At 40.1% G+C, this 13,316-nt stretch overlaps 1 long non-coding RNA gene across 1 annotated transcript; it reads left to right on the forward strand.

Moving 5' to 3' along the window:
• Positions 1–284: 284 nt before the first annotated feature.
• Positions 285–3,381, forward strand: LOC115598729. Its single transcript, XR_003987867.1, has 3 exons — positions 285–450; positions 2,042–2,135; positions 3,040–3,381. It is a non-coding gene; the product is annotated as an uncharacterized LOC115598729 (long non-coding RNA).
• The last annotated feature ends 9,935 nt before the right edge of the window (positions 3,382–13,316 follow it).

Here is a 13,316-nt window from a genome sequence, read left to right on the forward strand (position 1 = left end):
GCCTCTTCTGCCTTAATACCAGGTATCTGGGACAGGGCATGCTGTGTGGCCTCAAAGGCCCAGTGCTCCTGTTGCATTTGTCTTATATAAAGTCTGTGGTAGATCCTAACAGTGCGAACATTTAGATTCTGAGACCCTGATTCTGGTCTTGCTCGTGGTGATTACAAAAAAGTTAGAAATAAATTAGTTCAGGAAAAAACCCAAACAAAACCAAAACCAAATCATTCTAGTTAGTTATTTGTATCTCATTGTGAAAAAATATGCTGACTCTTGAAGCTAGCCTGCGGTGGAAGATTATTGGAGCCCTTACATTTCATATTTAACTTTTTCTCATGCCTGCCTGTTCAGCTGTCATTTCCCTACCTCTCCTCCTGTCACCAGTGCCCAGGACAGCTGCGGCTCCACACTCAGCAGAACACATCAGGATCTTTGTGCAGGGGTGAGCCATTGGTAAGTACACACCAAGGCGCCTCTGTGCTGTGAAAACAGGGACCTGAGAAAAACACCACAGTAGTTTATAGACTTCCATCCTCTTTGGCAGTTAGCTAAGCTCCTTCAGTCTCTCCCCCTTCTCCCTTTGTTATGTTTTTCTGGTTTTTTAAATCCCAGCACCAGACTAGCTTTCATCCACAGTAGTTCTCCCATGTAGTCCAAGGAAGACCACAGGAATGCCAGGACCACTGCTGGGGAAGTAGCAGAAATACATAGCTACAAGTAGAAAATGGGACTGAATCTCCAGCAACTGTTTGTTGTCCAGTGAGTTTAAGTCAGCTGTTAAATTGCACCTTGAGACTGTGAAGCTACCATTTTGAGATACTGGGCCTCTCCATGAGGTAACATTAGTTGGTGGTCAGTAACATTGAAGGTTTATGCATGGCTATTTTAATTAAAGTAACTTTTTCCAATCATACTCAGTCTTCGTGAGTTTCAGATAAAACAAAGCATTGTTGGCTGCAGCTTCTTCTACACAGGAGGCCTAAATCGGGCCTTGTTAAGAAGATGCTTTGTCAGGAGGATGTTGCTGACCTTGATGAAATTCATCTCCTTTACGAATGTGAATGGGAGCTGGGTAGACATGGGAAGGTTGCTGTGCACCTCTGCAGCCCAGAGGCTCCCTCAAGTGCTCCCAGTTCTTGCTTACAAGAGAAATCCCTGGGCACCTTTAGCCAAATCGTTCCACTGCTGTTCTGCAGGTGGGAGTAAAACGCCAGTGCCGATGCTGGGGAGATGTGTTGTTCCCCAGGTGCTCTCTCTGCTGTCCCAGGTGTCCCTGCCTGCTGCACGGTGGGCACAAGGCAGCAATCCATGAGCAGGCCATGTTGCCTTCACTGCACAGCTGCTAGGCCATCATGGAGAAAATAAGGCCAAGGCAGGCCTGTGTTCATGCCAGGGTAAAGGCTGGGGTGTGGTGGTCAGACAGTGTGGTGGCTGCCTACCCTGGAAATGGGTCTTCCCAAAGCGTTGTCCGATGTTTCCTGCCCTGTGAAAGGAAAGCCTCAAGCCATGGATCAGATGGGTCATGCCTGGGCTTGGGTTCCACAGACAGGTTTGCTCATGGCTAAAATATGTATCAGCATTAAGTTTAATAACATTTGCATGAGATTTGGGTTAGCAGCAGGATAGTGCTTTCAGAAATGGCAAAAACTTGCTGTGATGGAATCTCCTGCCTTGGTTTGGCTAAAGTAGTCTTCCAGTTTTCATTCTTTTTGAGATATCTGTGTTTCTGTTTTCCCTCCTGGACTACTAACAGTCTGGGGCAATTTTTAGGATTTACATGTGTGGTACTAAGGGTTTGTTTTAATGTTTTCATGTTCCCTGCGTGTGAATTGATTTTATTGTTGTTTGGTTGTTCACTTGTTGGTAGATAATCCGTACATCTCTTAGAGCATCTTAGAATGACTATATTCAACTTTAACCAGATCTCTTCTTTTCTTTGAGGAGGGTAATTAAAATATTTTTTTAAATTGTGATTGTATTTCAAAGTTTCAGTAAACATCATAGCTCAGTTGTATCAAAGGAAGTTCTTTTATATCATCACCAGAATGTGTCATAATACCACACCAACTTGTGCTTAATGGACCTGACATGGGATTCTCCTTGGCTCCTCTGTCTGATTTCTAGATGACCTCATGCAGGTGATTCAGCTGCTGTCACGCCCTTGCCTTTTGGGTAAAAGTATTATATACTCTTGTAACATAATTATTTGTAATAACTTGAAGCTACATGACCTGCCATACTAAGTGTCATCTTATTACAGCAAAGTCTTTATATCCATATTCATCTTTGTATTCTGATGGGTTTACTGACTTACCAGCCTCTTTGATCTGAGTGTAGGGCTCACCCTATAAATTTGACCCTATAAATTCAACAGCATTGAAATGTGCTAAGCCCTGTCGTTTTTGTATGTGCATGGGATACAGCTGCCATTTCTCCAGCACTGGAGAGCTCTGGTTGCATAGCTGGCTTTCTCAGAGCCACACTTGTGCTCTCAGGTAGAGCTAGGTGCTTGCAGACACAGCATATCTGCACTTTGACAACACTTTTGGGTTTAAATGGCACACTTTTCTTATTTTTTTGTCTGTCTTTAAATGGAAGTCACTGATGTTCATTCTTTTTCGTCAGGGTTTTAAGAAACCATTTCTCTTCACAGACTGTCACAAACTAGTGTAAACATTAAAACTCCCCACCTTTCTCTGATATAGACTGCATTCCTTCTTTATAACCCTGTACAGTTTAAGGATAATGCTGTCAAACTTGGATTTAGTCACCTGTGATTTCTCTTTAGGCAACAGGGTAAGTGACCTAAATTTCAAGGTGTTGAATATGCCAATACCCTAATTGAAATTTTGGGGGTTTGGTATATAAGCTGCAACCTGTTTTTACTGAAGGCAGCAACTGGAGCAGTTACACATTTTTTCAAGACACACTTTTGGCCCTCATGCAGAAATCCTTCCCTTGTCCCCGCTACCTCTGCAGTTATATGTTAGTAACTTCTTGGTATGTAATCTGGCTCTGTATTCCTTCATCATTTCTGTGCAGGGACTGTGCTGTGCTGTTCATGTGAGCATTCCACTCCCTTCTGAGAACTCTGCTGCTTTCACCTGATCGTAAAGACCCACCTTTAAGGTTAAAGCTAAGGGAGAAGTTACATGAGCTCATAAGAGGAAGCCCTACTGCTCTTCAGGGGCAAGCTCAGGTGATGACTTTCTGTCTGAAGCTTTAACTTGCCAGATGATATTGCATATCTGCCCAGACTTCTGCATTGTGGAGGCCACAGAACTCACTGAGGGATTCTTGTGATTGTTCAGTCGTGTTATGCTGACAGCAGTCACTAAGAATGCACTAGGGCTTGGTTTCTAGAATCAAATTATGTGAAATCTGCTGCCAGTATTGATGGTCTGTACTCAGTGGTTATTTTCTTCCTGTTCTGCTTGAAAAAGAGATCTTTTTAATACAGCTGATAGACTGTAGAAATGTTACTTCCTTAATGATGGTACACTTTGGTTATACCTGTAATGATGTGGAGACATTTTAAGACCTGTTGTTAGTCTTTGAAAAGTAAAAGATATGGGACAATTAAGACAAAGAATTTTTAAAAGTAATCTTTATTTTCTTGGCTGTCCCAATCATTATGCCTGACAACATGCATTTCTCTCACATGTACAGCAATCACTACAAAGTAGTGACAGTAATGAAAAAACCCCAAAAGATTAGACAATAATATGTTAAATTCTTTAGTTCTGCATAATGTCTTAGGGCATATGACACAAAGGGTTTGCTCCTAAGTTATTTTTCCATCTGTCTGCTTGTACTCAAAAGATACAGATATGCTTATATGTATCCGTATACCCTGTCAATATTATGCAAAAAAAAAGCAAAGTAGCATTTTTAATTTCTTGCTGATTAGGTACTTGAGCATTGCCCAGTTATGCTTCCTATTCCTCACACTTCAGAAAACTTTGTAGTTCTGTTTTATACTGAGACAATAAAATGATTGTTGGGTTGCAAAATGTGGGAAAATAGGGAAGATTCATATTCTTGGAATACGACTACTATTCTCAGCAGGTAGTCCAGCACGCTCTGCACACCCTGCTTAACACAGTATCTTCTACCATAATGCTGCTTACTCCAAGAGCTAGAATTCCTTCTGATCCAGAGCTTAGAAGAAAAAAAATTCAGTCATTCATTCAGTGGCACACCCATTGCCTATTGAGAAATATTTTTAGAAAGAAGCACAAGTCCACAGCATGGCTCTCAGAAACTGTTTTGAAATACCTGGCTACATGCACACTCATGCCTGTAGACTTTACTTAAGGAAACTTTTTAAGTACATCAGCGGGAATTGCGTCCAAGTTGAGCAACAGACAGACTCAGGGCTAATGGGCTATCTATTGAGCTGGCAAATTTCCTATTTTCAAAGCAGGAAAGTCTATGTCCTGAGTAATACTGAAACCAAAACATTCAGGTACGTAGCAGCTTTGGGAGCAGACATAAAACTTACGGAAATTTTTGTAGAGTTAGCAAGATAGTTCAGGTTATCTCAGTGCTAAGAGAAATGTTTGTGTTAGTGCTGCTGGGACGCTGGACCTGTGGAAGGAATTCTTCCCACAGGGATGGATTTTGCAGTAGCTGGTGGCTGCAAAGCTGGCTGCTGGAATGTACTGGCCTGGAGGAGGAGGAGTGGGTCATGCCTTGATCCTCTCAAAGGGAACTGGGATTTCTTCCCTTTGCAGAATCCTGTGGAAAATCCATGTGCAGAGGCACATTTTAAAAGTGGAGCAAACACCACTGCTTTCGGAGCACAGCCCCAGAAGAAGTTGGGCTGCCCAGTTCTTAACAACGGGTCATTAAAATGCCTCCCCAAGACGAGGAAAGTCGCAGGCCTGAGGACATTTTAAACCATGTCTCTTACTCCATGTGAAACATCCTATCAGCAGGCTGGGAGTGCAGCCTCCTGTCTGACGTGCAACGCTGAGTAACAAAGGGTTCAAAAGACAGGAGGCTGACAGTAGAGCAGCAGCTACCCCAGGCAGCTGTGTCCTGGTGACCAGGACTAGGTAACAGTTGTCTGACAAGCATATTGAGCAGGACTGACATGGCATCTTGCTTCTGCTAAGACCTGCAGTGTAAGCATTTTTTCTTTGACAGGTAGTTCACAGATCCTGTGCCAAAGACAAAAGTGGGCTTTTCATTAATTTTAAGTCTTTTTCACAAACGTTTTGACTGGCATATTTCTGCTTCTTACAGGTTTGGAGCATTTTTGCTTTGGGGAATACTAGGCAAAACCAAAGACCACTATCTTATCCTGAATGTAAAAAGTATTAAGTAACCTTTAGGTGATTATGAAAAATGTGTATCTGTAACTAATCTGCAGTTAAGATTATTCTGTGTGTAGACTCGAGATTTCCCCCCATAATAATCATAGTATGAGCACTTTCTTACACTGGATTGGACTGCAGATTGGGTTATAGCTGCAGAGCATTGTTCTGATTTATAATGCTTATATCTTATTCTACAAAATTGGTTTGGAGAAGTGTGGAAAGCCACTACTTTGCTGTTGGGAGTTGTGTTTATGTTATGAAGAAATACCTTCCCTCTATGATGCTTTTAGTATAGATTTCTAATAATGCTCTTTTTGTTGTTGCTTGAAACATGGGAGAAAAGCTTTGTGTGAATGTTTGGGAAATGTGTCCGAGTGGAGAAGAATCACAGCTGTAACCCTAGACACTCTGTAGTATTCTAATGATAAAAGTATGCCTTTGGAGAGGCATATGTTTGTTTTTCAGGTCTGGCCAACTCTGAAAGTATGGTTTAGGCACAGAAGAATTAATCTGTAAAAATTTTTATTTATAGTTCAAGAAAAGTATTCACTGAGGCCTGGTCAGAAGACCTGACTTCAAGTAAACTGTACAATGAATAGTTTGCTACTACTAAATAAAATGTGATTTTTATTGGAGAGGTTCTTAGTATGAAACTATTATCATTTTTATGTTGAAAGTATTATGTTTTGCAAGCTGCAATGCAAACTTCAAAGAAAAAATCTTCAATATGATTTAGCCGATATTATAAACAACTTTATACCATGTCAGAATTCCTCAGTGCTAACTACTGCACAATGGTGTGAACAATGTGATTAAATGAATACCTTAACTTCTATGAATGATGCCTCTATACACAGAGCTCTTTATGAGGCAGTAACACTGGACATTGTAAAATGTGTGGTCAAACTAATGCAATGGTACTTGTGTTGTTGCTGCTCTCTGACATGGGTCACAGTACAGCTGACTCTCTGCACGTGCAGGCTGAGGATGTGAAACTCAGCTCCACTGATGCATTCTCAATCTGTGCTTACTCCAACAAAGCTCTGATACTTAGAAAAAAAGCCTGTCCACATCCAATGCTAAGGAGCATTCTCAAGTAATTAGCTTTAAAAAGGATTTTTTCTTCTCTTGTGTTTAGGGATTAGGCATGAAAGTATACTCTGTAGGATGAGGAGGATCTCTGTTACTGTAGGTTTTCATCTGCCTCTGTACATATGGTCATAACACTTCCCTCAGAATTATATGAAGTATGCTTTTTAAATAATTTGGCTCAAAAATGTTGTTTTGGGTTTTTTTAATAATATTAGTCCTTGTATACTTGTACTAAAAAATGAAAGACTGTAGAAAAAGGACACATAATTGATTAAGTACAGTAAAGACTTATCAGAAACAATTGGTCTGAGGATTTTAAATAAACTAAATATAAAAATGGAAGAGGTGCACTGATGTCTGAATTTTAAGTGAAATGCTTTAAGATTTTGAATTTTAAAGATAACTACATAAAGACTACATGATATACTCCTGAGAAAAACACTAAAAATTTGCTTGGATGGTCAGGGAAAAAAAAAATGAGAAAAAATTAGCTGAAACTTTACATCTTGGTTGCTGTGATGAGAGGACCATAGGGATGCAGTGGCACACCCCAGATTTATTAAGCTGTGGTGTATTTGTAAGTGTCCGTGCCTCTTGACAGCTGGTTTCTTCAGTATTGGCTTCCCCTAGGTCAGGGCCAGGAGAGAACCTGCCTGCAGTTGCAGATGACTTCATCTCTCCTGAGAGCTCTGATGCTTTCTTTGGCCAGAGCTCAGGGTTGGTGGCAGTACAGAAAGTGGAAGGTGAACCCAGGAGCAGGGAAGCTGTGCAGCAGAACTCTGCAAGCAGGCCCTGAGAGCCAGCTTCAGCACTCTCCTTTCTTCTGAATGATTTTGTTTCATTAGTGTGTTTAAAGGGCAGAAATTAAACACTGGAGGCCAATGGGGTTTGCAGTCTGGTCAAATTCAGTGAGGTCTGTGCTTAGCAAGGTCTTGTAGCTGGAAGTCACCTTAGTATTTGTGTGACAGCGGCCTTGCTGACTGAGGATGAAGAAAGTCCTGTGAGCACAGTGATTACTTATGCAGGGATAGACATTCCCATGCCTGTAAGTACCAGGCTGTGTCAGTCTGTTTTTATGTACTTTAAGATAGGCGTGTTTACTTTATTTATTGGCAGGAATGGGGTTGAACTTAACCAAATATTAGTTATAAAGTTGAAATGCCTTATTGATATAGACATTACTTAGCTGTAAGAGGACTTTGACTCCATCCATACTTTGTATGATAACATCTATCATCTCAAAGCATACATCTGAAGCCTTGTGTGTCATGTTTGTTTCAAATTATGGTTTATACTAGCAATTTGGAGTTACTCTCTGTAAATTTTCTCCAGTTCTGTACTAGTGTAAGGAGTCCAGACTAATCTGTCCTTTTGGTTTAATTAAGCAAGTATAGATTAGGATTGTATTTTGTTGTTTGCCTGTATCAATATATCCTCTGATTCCAGCAGGACAATTCACAAGAGAGGTGTAGTGGTTTATTTTTAACAGAGCCAGATTTTTTGTGTGTGCTAAACCTGATTATTTCCTGCATTTGAAAGCAGTACAAAATCTCGTTCTGCTGAGGTGGATCCTCAAGGTAATGCCTGCTCTCTCATCTGGCGCAACTGCGTGGGCGTTGGCACAGGAATGGTTCCAGACAGCTGAGGATTTACACTGCAAGTGAGAAAACATTTCCTAACATATCTTGTTCTAGTATGTGTTAAGACTCCTTGAGAAGCTGTAAGAGTCCAAACTGTACTCTTCTTACAGGATAGAATAGTTAAGTTTCAGATATTTTGAATACATATTTTCTTTTCTTGTTAAGTTCTGTCTGACTAAAGGAACTCATTTTTGTTTTACACAAAGCAGCCTTTGTGCAGCAGGGGAGCAGAGGTGGAGTTCCAGATACTTTTGCCTGTGTTCTCATTCTGCATAGCAGATGTGAGATTCCAGGAGAGGACTGATTGACATGGGTGTTGGCTGAGTCCAGGAGGTGAGGTTGTCACACACCTCCACTGGCTGCAGCCTGTGTCCTCAGCAGGTCAGCCTTCGTCTGTGCAGAACTAGGTAAATGCAGTGTTGTTGCCGCCACGTTTGGGGTGCTGTGGACATACTTGGGCCTTATTTTTAAGGCAAGGAAAGACAGAAATGCCTTCTATGACTTCTAAGATAATTAAAAGATGATTAGAAGTCTTCAAATATAATTAATAGTAGGTTGTGTTTATTTTTTGTTTGTGTTGTTGCTTTTTTTTTAATAATCTGAAATTCAGCAAAAATAACTGCATTTAAATATCATATGCAGCAGAAATTTAATCAGTGTAGGTTTGGCATAGACAGCAAAATACTTGTGAAAGCAAAGTGCACATACAGAGCTCTAAGAACTGTGCTCTCTCAAACGGAAATTGGAGGAGGAAAGTCCTTTATAGTGATCAGTGCATGTTTTTGTTCACTTTGATTATTGCTGTGGAACGTGATAGTGATAAAAAGAAAGTTTAAGTGAGAGGAATGAGAGCAAAACGAGCCAGAGCTGTCTAAGAAACTGTATTCCTTCCTCAGTTAGACTGCCAGATGGAGTCTGTAACCACTCCTGTCACTGTTTTTGTGCTCCCTTTGGCTTGTGTCATGTCTTTTTCAGTTTAGCGTGTCCATTGTTAGTCCTTGCTGATGGAAGATGGGAACTAACGCAGGCTTGAAAACAGTTTAAAAAAATACATAGCCAAAGCAGATATGGGGAAGAGTTGGATTAAGCTTAGTTTGCTTTTTGTACATCTGTTTTATTCACTACAGTAATCCTCTTCCTGTTTCCTTCTCTTTGTGATGCTCTTTAAGTGCTGCAGCACCACCTTTATTCTTCTACAGTCCTTGTTGTGTCATACATAAATACATACCTTCCCTAAGAATGTGGAGATGTGTTTTTATATGTGATAGAGGCGCAATAATAGGGCAATACAGGACATGTAAGCAAATTTTTGCCTCTTCAGCCCATTACCAGTTATGGACAAGCTCTAGACTTTTCTAGCATCAAGGTATCTGCATTCAACTTCTACATAGAAAAGTAATTGGGCATTTGAAGTTGAATTTAAAAGAATTACCACAAAGGCAGCTTATGTGCAAACAGCAGTGTTCCTCTGAAGTGTCAGAAAATGTTTAGTGAGATTTGTTGCATTGTATGCACTCTGCCCAACTGTAGACCTTTGCTTATTCTTTCTAAAGGTTCTACTAAAAATATTAAAAGTTTGGGCTTAATCCTCAGCAAGCCTTAGCTGAAGCCTGGCTTCACTTGAACTCTTCCAAGAGAGGTATATTCTTAATTAAATGCTTGAAAAATAAACTGGTAAACCAGGAGTTTCAGATATACTGGCAGGACTACGTAACCAGCAGTTCCCAGAACTTTGTAGCAGAGAAGTTGTGGTGCTGTCCTGACATACCTGCGTGCAGTTCTCAGGCCTATTGGTAAAAGAGTATTTTGATTGCTTATCACATATTCTGAAATAAAAGACATTTGCTGTGAGGTGGTATTGAAACTCATTCTGCTTGTGATATCTTTTTATATTCATTGCACATTAATCATGAGCTGGATTAATCAACAATCCACTTAAAAAGTCTCCATATGAAGAACTGCTGAATAACTTTGTAATTGTAATGGTTCCACAGGGCAAATTTTGATTTTCCTTCAGCCTTTTGTATATCCCTGGGTAGCACTCAATTAATAAGCCCTTTGACTTCAGCTTAGGGCAGAATGTAATTGATCAAGATTCTAGGAGTCAGTGGAGAGTGATAGAAGAAAAACCCTGAGGTGTTTTGCCTGACGGGCAAGTGCTCTTGTGGCTGCAGTTTCCTCACAGTTAGTGCCTGTGGATTTGGAGGAAAGTGTGATCCAGCTCAGCTCCGATACCTGGCAAGGGCTGAGTGGGGTCTCTTTGTTTGTTTGGGGTTTTTTTTCTCACCTTTAGAGGAAACTTCCAGTGTTTGTATTTGTTTACTTCATGCTCGTGAAGGGCAAAAGCAGTACTACTTGTCTGCTGTGAGGATCTGTAAAAAGAGAAAGCTGATTTACTTCTGTTATTAACTTACCATGTGGTAGTGCTCTTCCTGAAAGAACTCTCTTTTGGAACTAGCACCTGAACAAATTCCATTCCTACTGAAGCTTTCAGGATTTTACTCAGGGGGTATGCACAGTTCTTACTGCAGAGCGCCTGACTCAAGCCATCAGCAGCTGCACTCAGCGTTGTCCTCTTACACAGAAGGCAAATGGTGTCTGCTGCTTGAAGATGGTAATTCCTGAGCTGTTGAACAAGTCTTGAGAGCCAGAGGCCCGTGAGTGCGCATCTGTGCTCATAGCCTGATTATCACTAGAGGGAGCTGGTGGAAATTTTCCAAGCACTTACAGTTAGTCCTGTGGGTGGGATCTGATCCCTAAGGAGATGGCTGTGCAAGGGAATACTGCTCTGGAATGAATGTGTGCAATCCTGCAGCATTAACTTCCATGTTTTGGTGCACTGATGACATGGATGCTTTTAGCTGTAATTATAGTTCAAAGGAACATAAAACTCCTAATTCAGGAACTTAGTCTTTCCCCATCCTCCAAACCCAATTGCAGTTCATTAGAATGGCACCATACATGACGTAGAAGGATCTGGTGTATGGAGCAGCCACGGTGAAGTGCTGTATGTAGTACAGGCACTATATAGAACATACATCTTCAGTATGTGTACACAGAGTACAGTCTCAGTTGTATTGTTCCTGTATGTTTTCTTAAAAAAAACCCCTAAGAATTAATTGAAACATAATCAGCATCAAGTGCTATTTTCTTACACTTTCGTCTACTAAATGTTGCTCAGATTAAAAGGGATCTTCTGTAGTCTGACCTAGTAATAGTAATTTTAAATTTTTTTGTTCTTCTGGGTTTTTTTAAACAACATTTGGCTATTAAAAACTTATGGTACATTTGTATATAGTTTTTGAAGTCTTGATGGCCCAGTGGAGGAACATGACCATGAAATAGTTGGCTATACGATTAGCAGTTGTCTTAAGCACCAGCTGGTAGCAAAAACTCTGTGCACTGACTGTATATTGTTAAATGAATGTCAGAGTTCCAGTTTTAATGACAGCAAAGATTTGTGGAACGGTGGGACCATGGTTTAGGAAGCCATCTTGTGGCTAGGTCTGATGTGCTCTTTTGATTGTGATGTATGTGGTCCAGTTACTACTAAAGCTGAAAGATGTGCAAGCAAATACAGCTTGTTGCATCATCAGTCACGATAACAGAAAAGACAAATTAGTTTTAAACACTGAATTTCCCATTTTACTGCTGTGGAATTAATGCATAGACTGTTCCTAGCCCAGCAGTAGTTATGAGATCAGCAAGATTAACTTTTAAAGTTTTTAACTGGCATGAACTTACTAATGGCTGGTTCCAGAGACAAGACTACATGAACAGTGCATGAAGTGTATGCTAATGACACAAAATGGGCAATGAAATTTGTTGCTCTTCGTTTTTTTTTTCTTTTCTTTTTTCAAGCCTAGAGACCTAAAATATATGATACGATAGAGGTAATCTTTTTTGCCAGTTGAGAGGTAGAGTAGAAAACTACTCATGGGATCACTATATGAGAAACACAATGCTTTATGATTTACTTTTGCACCACAAGAGCCAAAGACATAATTATGATATTTTTTTGTTCCATGTTCTCTGAAGTGTCAGAGTTGGGTGTCTTACTGGATGTTTGCTTTATGGAGATTGCTACAAGGAAGGGGAGTCATAAAAGTGCCACACTTGAAGCCTGAAATCAGTCCGTTCATCATGCTGTGCTATGCAGACATGCATATGCTAAGGTATTCACAAAATTCTGGTGCACACAGCCATTGCATACACACAGTACTGAACAAAGTATGCTTACAGTACAGTGATGATAATGCTTCATGCTTGTTTGACTGTTGCAAGAATGTCACAGTTTTAGAGATTGACTAGAAATGTAGAATGCAAACCTGTGTATAAATACTGCAGTCCAAAAGAAACAAGCTTCTGTTTGTCATTTTGCATGGCCAAAGCTTCACTCACAGGCAATGGCAGAAATAGAATTTGTCTTATGCCCTACTTCTATCATAATAACATTGTTGCAAGAATTAATAAATGCAGGCAGCATCATAGGGTTTATATGTCACCAGAAAACAGTTTTTTGAAGTGGTTTATTTGATTGTGGAATGATGTTAAAGTAGAATTGCAAGTCTAGGGTCAGTAATAGTTGTTCTTAAGTAAGGTTTATGGGCTCTTCTTCATAGAAAGGAATTTCTATACACTCATTTAGTGGTAGCTCTGCCCTGATTTTAAGCTTTTGAGTCTCACAGCTGGTTGGTTAAGTGTCAAAACTACTTTTGTTGCATCATGGCTGACTCCTTAGGTCAGCATTGTTACACCCTTATGCTCCGTGGGCTTGATAATGTATGGAATAGTATTTAAACATAGAAGTTCTTGATAATGCAAAATTTTATTTCAGATCAAGTGTTTGGAAGCCAATTATACAGGTTATAAATAGAACAGATTTTAAATTACTTCCCAGTGGCCATATGTATGGTGTGTGATTTAGGGAGGGAGGGTGTTGGGTGGTATTTTGGGGGGGTGGAGTGTTTTTTTTTTGTGTGTTTTTTTTTTATCATAACACAATAAAGGGAGTTTTCAGTTGAGCACCCATCTCCTACTGCAGAGGAAACTTGCAGGATGGCGTTTATGCTCATGTTAGTCATCAGAGATGAAGTGCACAATAATGGTAAGCCTGTGTTTCCACAATTGGAGGATATTTCTCATAATGAAGGAAGTCTCCAAGGTCAACAGCTACAATACCCGGAGAAGTTACATCACAAAACTACATTTGCACAGGACTACTCTTTTTTTTTTTTTTTTTTTTAAATTCCTCCCCTTTTTC

The sequence above is a fragment of the Calypte anna genome, chromosome 9, assembly GCF_003957555.1.
Source record: "Calypte anna isolate BGI_N300 chromosome 9, bCalAnn1_v1.p, whole genome shotgun sequence".
Lineage (NCBI taxonomy): Eukaryota > Metazoa > Chordata > Aves > Apodiformes > Trochilidae > Calypte > Calypte anna.